Consider the following 9,326-nt stretch of genomic DNA (forward strand, 5'->3'; position numbering starts at 1 on the left):
GGACAAAAGGGGCTTTCTTTACATACCATTATTTGTATTATGTCCAATATTGTATTTAAAAAAAATAATAAAATATGGTGAAAAATTAAAAAAAAACATGTTTTTGGACTTTTACTTGAAAAATCTTTTACTTATCTACAAAAGCTAATGAAAAAAAATGCTAAATAGATTCAAAATTTTGTCCCGAGTTTAAAAACACCCTGTGTTTACATGCTTTATTGCTTTTTTTGCAAGTTATAGGCCTATAAATACAAGTAGGAAATTGCTGTTTCAATATATATATATTTTAAATGTATCAATAGTGACCTTGTAACACCGTTATCTGTCATAAATCCCCGAAACACACTAACATGTACATATTTTTTTAAAGTAGACAACCCAGGGTATTCAAAATTGGGTATGTCCAGTTTTTTTTAGTAGCCACTTAGTCACAAACACTGGCCAAAGTTAGCATTTATATTTGTTTGTGTGTTAAAAATGCAAGATGTTTGCATCTTGATTGACTTTGGCCGGTGTTTGTGACTAAGTGGCTACTAAAAATGGCTGAACATACCCCATTTGCAATACCTTGGGTTGTCTTCTTTTGCAAATGGTATGCCATCATGGGGCTAATTCTCATTCCTTGGCTACCATACGCTCTCAAAGGCAACCTAACCAATCCGACAAATTTTAATAAAAAAAAAAGTAAAATCAAGCCTTATATTTGACCCTGTAACTTTCACAAACACTATAAAACCTCTACATGTGAGGTACTGTTATACTCAGGAGACTTCGCTGAACACAAATATTAGTGTATCAGAACAGTAAAATGTATCACAGCAATAATATCCTCAGTGAAAGTGCTGTTTGTGTGTGAAAAATGCAAAAAACTTCACTTTCACTGACAATATCATCGCTGTGATATGTTTTACTGTTTTGAAACACTAATATTTGTGTTCAGCGAAGTCTCCCGAGTAAAACAGTACCCCCATGTACAGGTTTTAGGGTGTCATAGAAAGTTACAGGGTTAAACACAGTGCTAGCAAATTAAATTATCTGGACTTTCGGCCTGGGTTGGCAGGCAGGTCCCTCAAATTACAATCATTAAAATTACTTAATTAGGTAAAAATATTACATAAATACACATGTAGAATTTTAATATATATACATATTTATATATTTGACGTCTACGTGTATATTTATGAAATTATTTATGTAATTATGTATATGGACATATGTATATTTCGTATTGTTTTTATTTATTTATTTATACATAGATATATATATCATTACATTCTAAGTATATTTTGATATAAATATATATATATATATATATATATATATATATATATCAAAATACTGTTAGAATAAAATTGCATATATAAATATTTTTTTATAATTATTAAAAATTATTTTTATTTTTGTTATTTATTTTTATTAACATATTATTTGTATTTTATAATAATATATATATACCATATATATAGCAATTATATAAGTGTATTTTTATATTAATATACGTATATATAAATATAAAAATACACTTAATATGACATTATATATATGATACATATACATATATTATATATAGATATAATACATGTATATATATCATATATATATATATATACACACATATTATTTATTTATTTTTACACTGATTTTACACTGTTTTTTTTTTACTTTATTTTTTGGATTTTTCACTTGCAGGGAGACTGCCTGTCAGCACAGACAGTCCCCCTGCAGGCAGATACACAGACACCTATTGCGGTCATGTGATCGAGTGATCACATGGCCGTGGGGTCCTGATCTGCCGAGGGGGGACTGCCCGGGCAGACAGGCAGTCCCCCTGGACTGGGTGGAGCACTGATCACCGCCGTGGGACCGACGGCGATCAGGTAAGTAGCCCCAGACCGTTATGACGGTTCAGGACCGTCAGCGGTCCAAACGCACGTTTTACCGCTGACGGTCCTGAACCGTCAGCGGTCCTGAAGGGGTTAATTGATTAATCCAAAACGCCTCTCTTTGGAGCAATAGTCTGCCTCTGTTACCCCCTCTACGGGGGGGAGGAATGTGGTCTATCCCAATAAACTTTAGGGATGCCAAAGGGTGCTTTTTGTCCAAAAAGTGCTGAGCAACAGGTTTGTCCGTTAGTCCATCCCTATACGCCAACCTTATACTTGATCGATGGCCCCTAATCCTCTCGCATAGGGGTGTTTCAGTCTTTCCCACGTAGTGTAAACCACACGGGCATACCAATTTATAAACCACGTAAGGAGTTTTGCAAGTGATGGTGTGTCTTATATCATAGACCTTATTCGTATGTGGATGGTTAAATTTTTTTGCTGCAATCATGTGTCCACATGTCACACACCCTAAACATCGGATGCATCCCCTTATGTTGTGCTTGTCCACTTTGGAATAACTTTCCACTGGGTCGGTGTGCACCAACATGTCCTTGAGGCTTTTGTTCCTTCTGTAACATATCAGTGGTTTCTCTCTAAAAATCTTCGGTAGCGATTCATCCAAAGCGACCATTCTCCAATTCTCCTTAACAATTGCTGTCATTTCACTTGAGGTATTGTGGAACGTCATAGGGAATACCATCCTCTGCACGGGATCCTTTGTGGTACGTACCGGAGCCATCTTAACTTTCAACAGTGCCTGTTCCAACTCCCGACGGTCATAACCTCTATCCAAAAACTTCTCAGTCATGGTTTGTAATTGTAACTCAGCTTTGTTGTCATCCGAATTATTGTGAATGACCCTTTGGAATTGCGCCTTGGGAATGGATTTTTTCAGAGGGGCTGGGTGTGCACTATCTGCATGCAGCAGTGTGTTGCGATCCGTTGGTTTTGAAAATAAGGTATATTGTATTTCCTTAGATGCAAATGTAAGTTCCAAATCCAAATACTGTACGCCAACTTCACAGGATGAGCATCTCAGGGAAATTATTCCAACACAAGTCTCCCTAGTAGCAAGGAGAGGCAAGAATCTCAAAGATTCTCTTGTACATAGCCATTTTCAGAGAATGGCGACACCTATGCACTGGCTATCTAATAACCTCAAAGGCACCTATAAGTGTGGTAGGTGCAAAGCTTGCGACTTTATTAAAAAAGACTCAAAAACTTTCAGTAATAGCTCCAAAAGTTTGTCTTTCGACGCCCCCTCCTTCTTTAACTGCAGCTCAAAAGGCTTGGTCTACTTAATCACTTGCCAATGCCCAATGTCCTACGTCGGGAAGACGTTCCGCCCCTTTAGGAGAAGAATTTTGGAACATGTCAATTCAGTGAGAACAACGAGACACATAGAAACCACGGTTTCCAGACATGTTAAAAATGCACACGGGGGAGACCCCTCCGTTCTAAAGTTCCAAGGCATAGAACTTATAAAACAGGACCAAAGGAAGGGCAACTGGGACCAAAGCATTAGGAAGAGAGAGTGCTATTGGATTTACCGATTACAAACCTTGTCTCCGAATGGATTGAATTAAGGTTTCACTTATTCACCATTCATTACATGATCTCCATGAAGATTAACAACTTTCAAATAATTTGCACGATACACATAATCACTAGACACTTAGCACAATTTTGATACATCAACATAATTTGATACTTACCTCTCATAACCAGATGCACCTTCATCCCACAGCCAAATGATGATTGGATGATAAAGGATGAATTCCTTGGAGAATATGAAGCATCATGACAACTCTGACTTGGACACTGCAGACTGCTTTCTAAATCAACTTAGCTCTGTCAATTCATCATGACAAGGAGGCAACCCAAATACACTGACTCTTATGTCAACTTCAGGGATTATGCCTCCTCTACTAGTCTTTGATGATACTGTGCAGAGCAATCAAACTAGCACCAGTGTCATTTAGACAGTGTCCATTTCAAATACCTCATCATCTGTGGTGGGATAAAACGATTACAGTGTGGATAAACCACAACTAATGCCTTAATGATCCTCTAAATAGATTGACCTTAGTGTCACTTTGAAGATCATAATACCTTCCCCACTGATCCCCAGATCACAGTATGCTGAGTAAACATAAACAGTAGTGGGATCGTGATGCTTCTGTGATTGCCCACGTCGAATTGTTGTCCTCTGTTGGGAAGGGAGCATACCTATGTTTGGATGTGATTTACCCAAATTGACAGACAGAGGATGATAAAAAAGGATATAGTTCTCACCCTTACCATCCATAGGATGGCGATCAAACAGTTAATAGTCATCTAATGACGTCCCCAATTAAACCCCTCCTATCTTTCCCATTGCGGATCACGTGGGGCGGCACGTCATCGATGACGCGGGATTCTCCCGCAACGTCATTATGACGATGAGGGAATCCTGCATCTGATTGGCTGAGAGGCATTTAAAAGTCCCGGCTTTTTTTCACGGCAATAGTTAGCCCCTGACGAAGGTGTCATTGCACACTGAAACGCGCGTCGGGCTTCAGCTCGCTTTTCTTTTTCACATTTTTCTCTTCACTTAAGAGACACTGTATTTCACCATGGGTATTTAGACCCATTTTTCAATTCACTTTGTGTGCTTTTTCCTAGACAAATGGCAATGAGGGTTTGGGCAAAAGGCTAACCGCATTAGATAAGGCTCAGCATAGAACACCCTTGAAGGTGTTACAGGAGGACTAGGGATTAGCTCAGAGATTTTTCCTTTCTAGCCAATCTCTCCTGGACAGAAGCCTATACTTAATAGTTAACGCTGATTTAAGGCAATGGGGGTTTAAGCAGAAGGCAAACCGCATTAGTTAAGGCTCAGCACAGAACACCCTCGAAGGTGTTACAGGAGAATTAGGGACTAGTTCAGAGAATTCTCTTTCAAGCTAATCTCTCCTGGACAGAAGCCCTTATTTAAGAGTTTTTGCTGATTTATGTGTAAATATACACCTATGTCACGAGAGTGATTTAGGCGCAGCACATTTTTATATCCACGTATTGGATCCAAGCATCACTCTATCCTGCGCAGGCACCTGCCCAAACCAATAGATTTAAAGGGACCCCCCCCCCCTTGCTTAGGGCTTCAACATATAACAAGTGAAGTGTTACTATGGTTGCATGTTAACTAGCCACAATTGGGGGAGGTTAATACAGTACTCCTTGTTTACTTGATTTTAAAGGACCTAATAAAGACTTTTTGTTACTTTATATATTTTTCTACAAAGGATACCTGTTGAGTTAATGAGAAGCACATACCCCTGTTTCTTATTAATTCCGTCCCCTCTATATATTTGCCACACTTTCTAGGACCAGTGGTTCAAGCTTTCTATATAAGTTGTCTTATTCTTCAGTTTGCCAGCAGCAGATCTCCCCTAGGGGAGACCTCTTTTGTTCTTTCTATAAAATTGTTAGTGGGTTCAAGCCCTTGGTGGAGCTGGCACCACCACCTGACCAGACTTCCCTGGCCTCAGCCTCTTATATCCCTCTTTTTCCACCCTTGAAGGGAGGGAGGCGAGACAGGGAAACAACTACTTACTTATAAGTACCCTTCTGCCCCCATCCCTTCCAGAAAAGGTCTGAATCTGATCTCCCCATCTGTTTTAACTGCAGTGGTGTGAGGTACCAATGCAATAGCGTTTTATAGACCTGTTCCTTGTGGTTATAACGACATATAAGAGGGATGTTAGGTGTGGATGTGAGAAGAGAATATAACGTGGAAACCTGGCCCTTTTGTATAGGGTTTTGCATTCAAGTTTGAAGTGGGTGAAAGAGGGTGTGCCTAACTTTCTGTTGTTAGGTGTGTTCAAAAAAATTTGAATTTGGAGGAAGTGAAAGAAGTCAAGTGTGTTGAATCGAGTGTTAAGTCTTGGAATTATATTAATTAATCATCTTTGAAGTAATGGTAAGTTATTACCCTCAATGTGGGCAATCATTTTTTGCATCATGGCAGGGAGAATACCTCAGGACAGAGGTAAGCAGGGAAGGGTCTGAGATTATAGAGTGTTTGACAGCAACTTTGTTGGGTAATAACTGCTTGATCCAAGGTTAAATCTGACTGCCATTCTGGGGTCAAGAAGGAATTTTTTTCCTAGCTTGTTGCAAAATTGTGCTTCAAACTGGTTTTTTTTTGCCTTCTTTTGGATCAACAGCAAAAAAAACAATGTAAGGAAGGCTGAACATGATGGACGCAAGTCTCTTTTCAGCTATGTAACTATGTAACTATGTAACTTTGATAGAGGTTAGTAAAGCTGGAGTAGTGCGTGGGATAAGAAGGCTTGTTTTTGGAGCCAAAGATAGAGGGAGGGAAAATCCCTGCCAAAATGGGTATGTTCAAGGTATACCCACCTTTTGATACCTAGTGGACCATGTAGATTCTGTATCTGAGCGTTAAAATACTGTAAAGAATTTGGGAAACCCAATCCACCTGACTTATGATGGACACACATATAGATGTACCCTTTTGATCCTGGCCTTCTTGTTAGCCCAGATAAATTTGGCTGTACTCTTTTATCATGGCCTTCTTGTTAGCCCAGATAAATTTGTCGATGTACATTTGCAAAATTTGAATGTCTGAAGTTGAGATGTGAATAGGTAGAGCTTGAAATAGATACAGAAGATGTGGTAGTCTATTCATTTTTATGGAGACTAGTCTTCTGAACTAGTTAATAGACATTCCACTCCAGTATTCCTGGTCCCATAAGGCTGTTTATGATAGTGGATGATAAAGAGGTGACAGATCTGAGACAGATCTACTGGACGTTGGGTGTCTAAGTAGTGAATGCTGGTAGAGGTAAAGCAAAATACGTAGGATCGATTGACAACAGATAGTGTGGGGGTGGGGATGTGTATAGGCAGGGCTTCCATCTTATCAATGTTTTGCTTGTAGCCTAAAATTTTAGCATATTCATTTAGGCACGTCAAAAGAGAAGGTAGTGATTGAAGAGGGTTGGTTAAGATTAGTAATGAGTCATCCACGTATATGGCTGTTATGTATTCATCAGCATGTAACTTCAGTCTAGTAATGTTGGGGTCTGACCTTAAAGCCTGCAAATGTGGCTCAAAGGATAGTGCAAAAAGAATGGGTGAGATAGGGCACCCTTGTCAGGTCCCATTTCGAATGTGGAATGACAGAGGATCCGTATGATGTATTCGTAAGTTTGCTACAGGGTTACCATAAAGTGTCCACTAGGCATCTAGGAAGGGTTTTGGGAAGAGACATTTTTGAAGGGTTCCAAACAAAAAGGGCCAAAGTAAATGGTTGAATGCCTTTTTGTCATCAATAGAAAATAATAGGATGGGAATACATCTAGGAGTTGCAGTCAAAAGCAAATGTGTGTCTTGGTGGGTTAATGGGTTAAGTCATTCTACCAATCACCAAGGAGATGAAGTTAAAGTTGCTAGGTTCCAGTAGGGAATTATCAGGTTTGGAGATCAGGCAAATGTTGACTTGCCGCATGTCCGTTGGGAGAGGATCACCTCTGAACAGGGCCGGACTGGCCCAACGGGATACCGGGAAATTTCCCGGTGGGCCGTCGGCACCTGGGGCCGGGCAGACAGCTGGGTCTGCTGGTGGCTGCTGGCTGGGGGAGGTCTGCTGGCGGCCGCAGGGGGAGCAGGCTGTTCTGTCTCTGCTCCCCCACCCTCACGCGCAGCTTAATGAGACCAGGAATGGAATATGACGTCATATTCCGGCCCCGGTCTCTTTCTAGCGTGCGTGGGCGGGGGAGCAGAGACAGAACAGCCTGCTCCCCTAGGGCCTCCAGCAGACCTCCCCCTGCGCCACTAGCCCACCCAGCCGGTCACCCACAGGTAAAATTCTGTCAGTGTGAGTGTATGTGTGTGTGTATGTGTCATTGTGTGTGTGTCTGTGGCTGTGTCATGGTGTGTGTGTCTGTGTCATGGTGTCTGTGTCATGGTGTCTGTGTCATGCTGTGTGTGTCTGTGTCATGGTGTGTGTCTGTGCCATGGTGTGTGTGTATGTGTCATGGTGTGTGTGTCTGTGTCATTGTGTGTGTGTGTGTCTGTGCCATGGTGTGTGTCTGTGTCACGGTGTGTATGTGTCACGGTGTGTGTGTGTCATTGTGTGTGTATGTGTCATTGTGTGTGTGTATGTGGCATGGTGTGTGGGTGTGTAATTGTGTGTCTGTGTCATGGTGTGTGTGTCTGTGTCATTGTGTGTGTGTCTGTGTCATTGTGTCTGTGTCATTGTGTGTGTCTGTGTCATTGTGTGTGTCTGTGTCATTGTGTGTGCCTGTGTCGTGGTGTGTGTATGTGTTGTGGTGTGTGTGTCTGTGTCATGGTGTGTATGTATGTGTCATTGTGTGTGTGTATGTGTCATGGTGTGTGTGTCTGTGTCATGGTGTGTGTGTCTGTTTCATTGTGTGTATCTGTGTCATTGTGTATGTCTTTGTCGTGTTGTGTGTGTCTGTGTTGTGGTGTGTGTGTATGTATGTGTCATTGTATGTGTATGTGTCATGTTGTGTGTGTCTGTGTCATGGTGTGTGTGTGTCTGTGTCATTGTGTGTGTGTGTGTGTGTGTGTTTGTGCCATGGTGTGTGTCTGTGTCATGTGTGTGTGTGCCTGTGTCATGTGTGTGTGTCTGTGTCATGGTGTGTGTGTCTGTGTCATGGTGTGTGTGTCCTTATGTGTGTGTATGTGTCATGGTGTGTGGGTGTGTAATTATGTGTCTGTGTCATGGTGTGTGTGTGTCATTGTATGTGTGTGTCTGTGTCATTGTGTGTGTCTGTGTCATTGTGTGTGTCTGTGTCGTGGTGTGTGTATGTGTCGGGGTGTGTGTATGTGTCGGGGTGTGTATGTATGTGTCATTGTGTGTGTGTATGTGTCATGGTGTGTGTGTCTGTGTCATGGTGTGTGTGTCTGTGTCATTGTGTGTGTCTGTGTCATTGTGTGTGTCTGTGTCGTGGTGTGTGTGTCTGTGTCGTGGTGTGTATGTATGTCATTGTGTGTGTATGTGTCATGGTGTGTGTGTCTGTGTCATGGTGTGTGTGTGTGTCTGTGTCATTGTGTGTGTGTGCCATGGTGTGTGTCTGTGTCATGTGTGTGTGCCTGTGTCATGTGTGTGTGTCTGTGTCATGGTGTGTGTGTCTGTGTCATGGTGTGTGTGTGTATGTGTCATGGTGTGTGTGTCTGTGTCATTGTGTGTGTGTCTGTGTCATTGTGTGTGTCTGTGTCGTGGTGTGTGTGTCTGTGTCGTGGTGTGTATGTATGTGTCATTGTGTGTGTGTCATGGTGTGTGTGTCTGTGTCATGGTGTGTGTGTCTGTGTCATGGTGTGTGTGTGTCTGTGTCATTGTGTGTGTGTGTGTGTTTGTGCCATGGTGTGTGTCTGTGTCATGTGTGTGTGTGTGCCTGTGTCATGTGT

The sequence above is a fragment of the Pelobates fuscus genome, chromosome 5, assembly GCF_036172605.1.
Source record: "Pelobates fuscus isolate aPelFus1 chromosome 5, aPelFus1.pri, whole genome shotgun sequence".
Classification (NCBI taxonomy): Eukaryota; Metazoa; Chordata; class Amphibia; order Anura; family Pelobatidae; genus Pelobates; species Pelobates fuscus.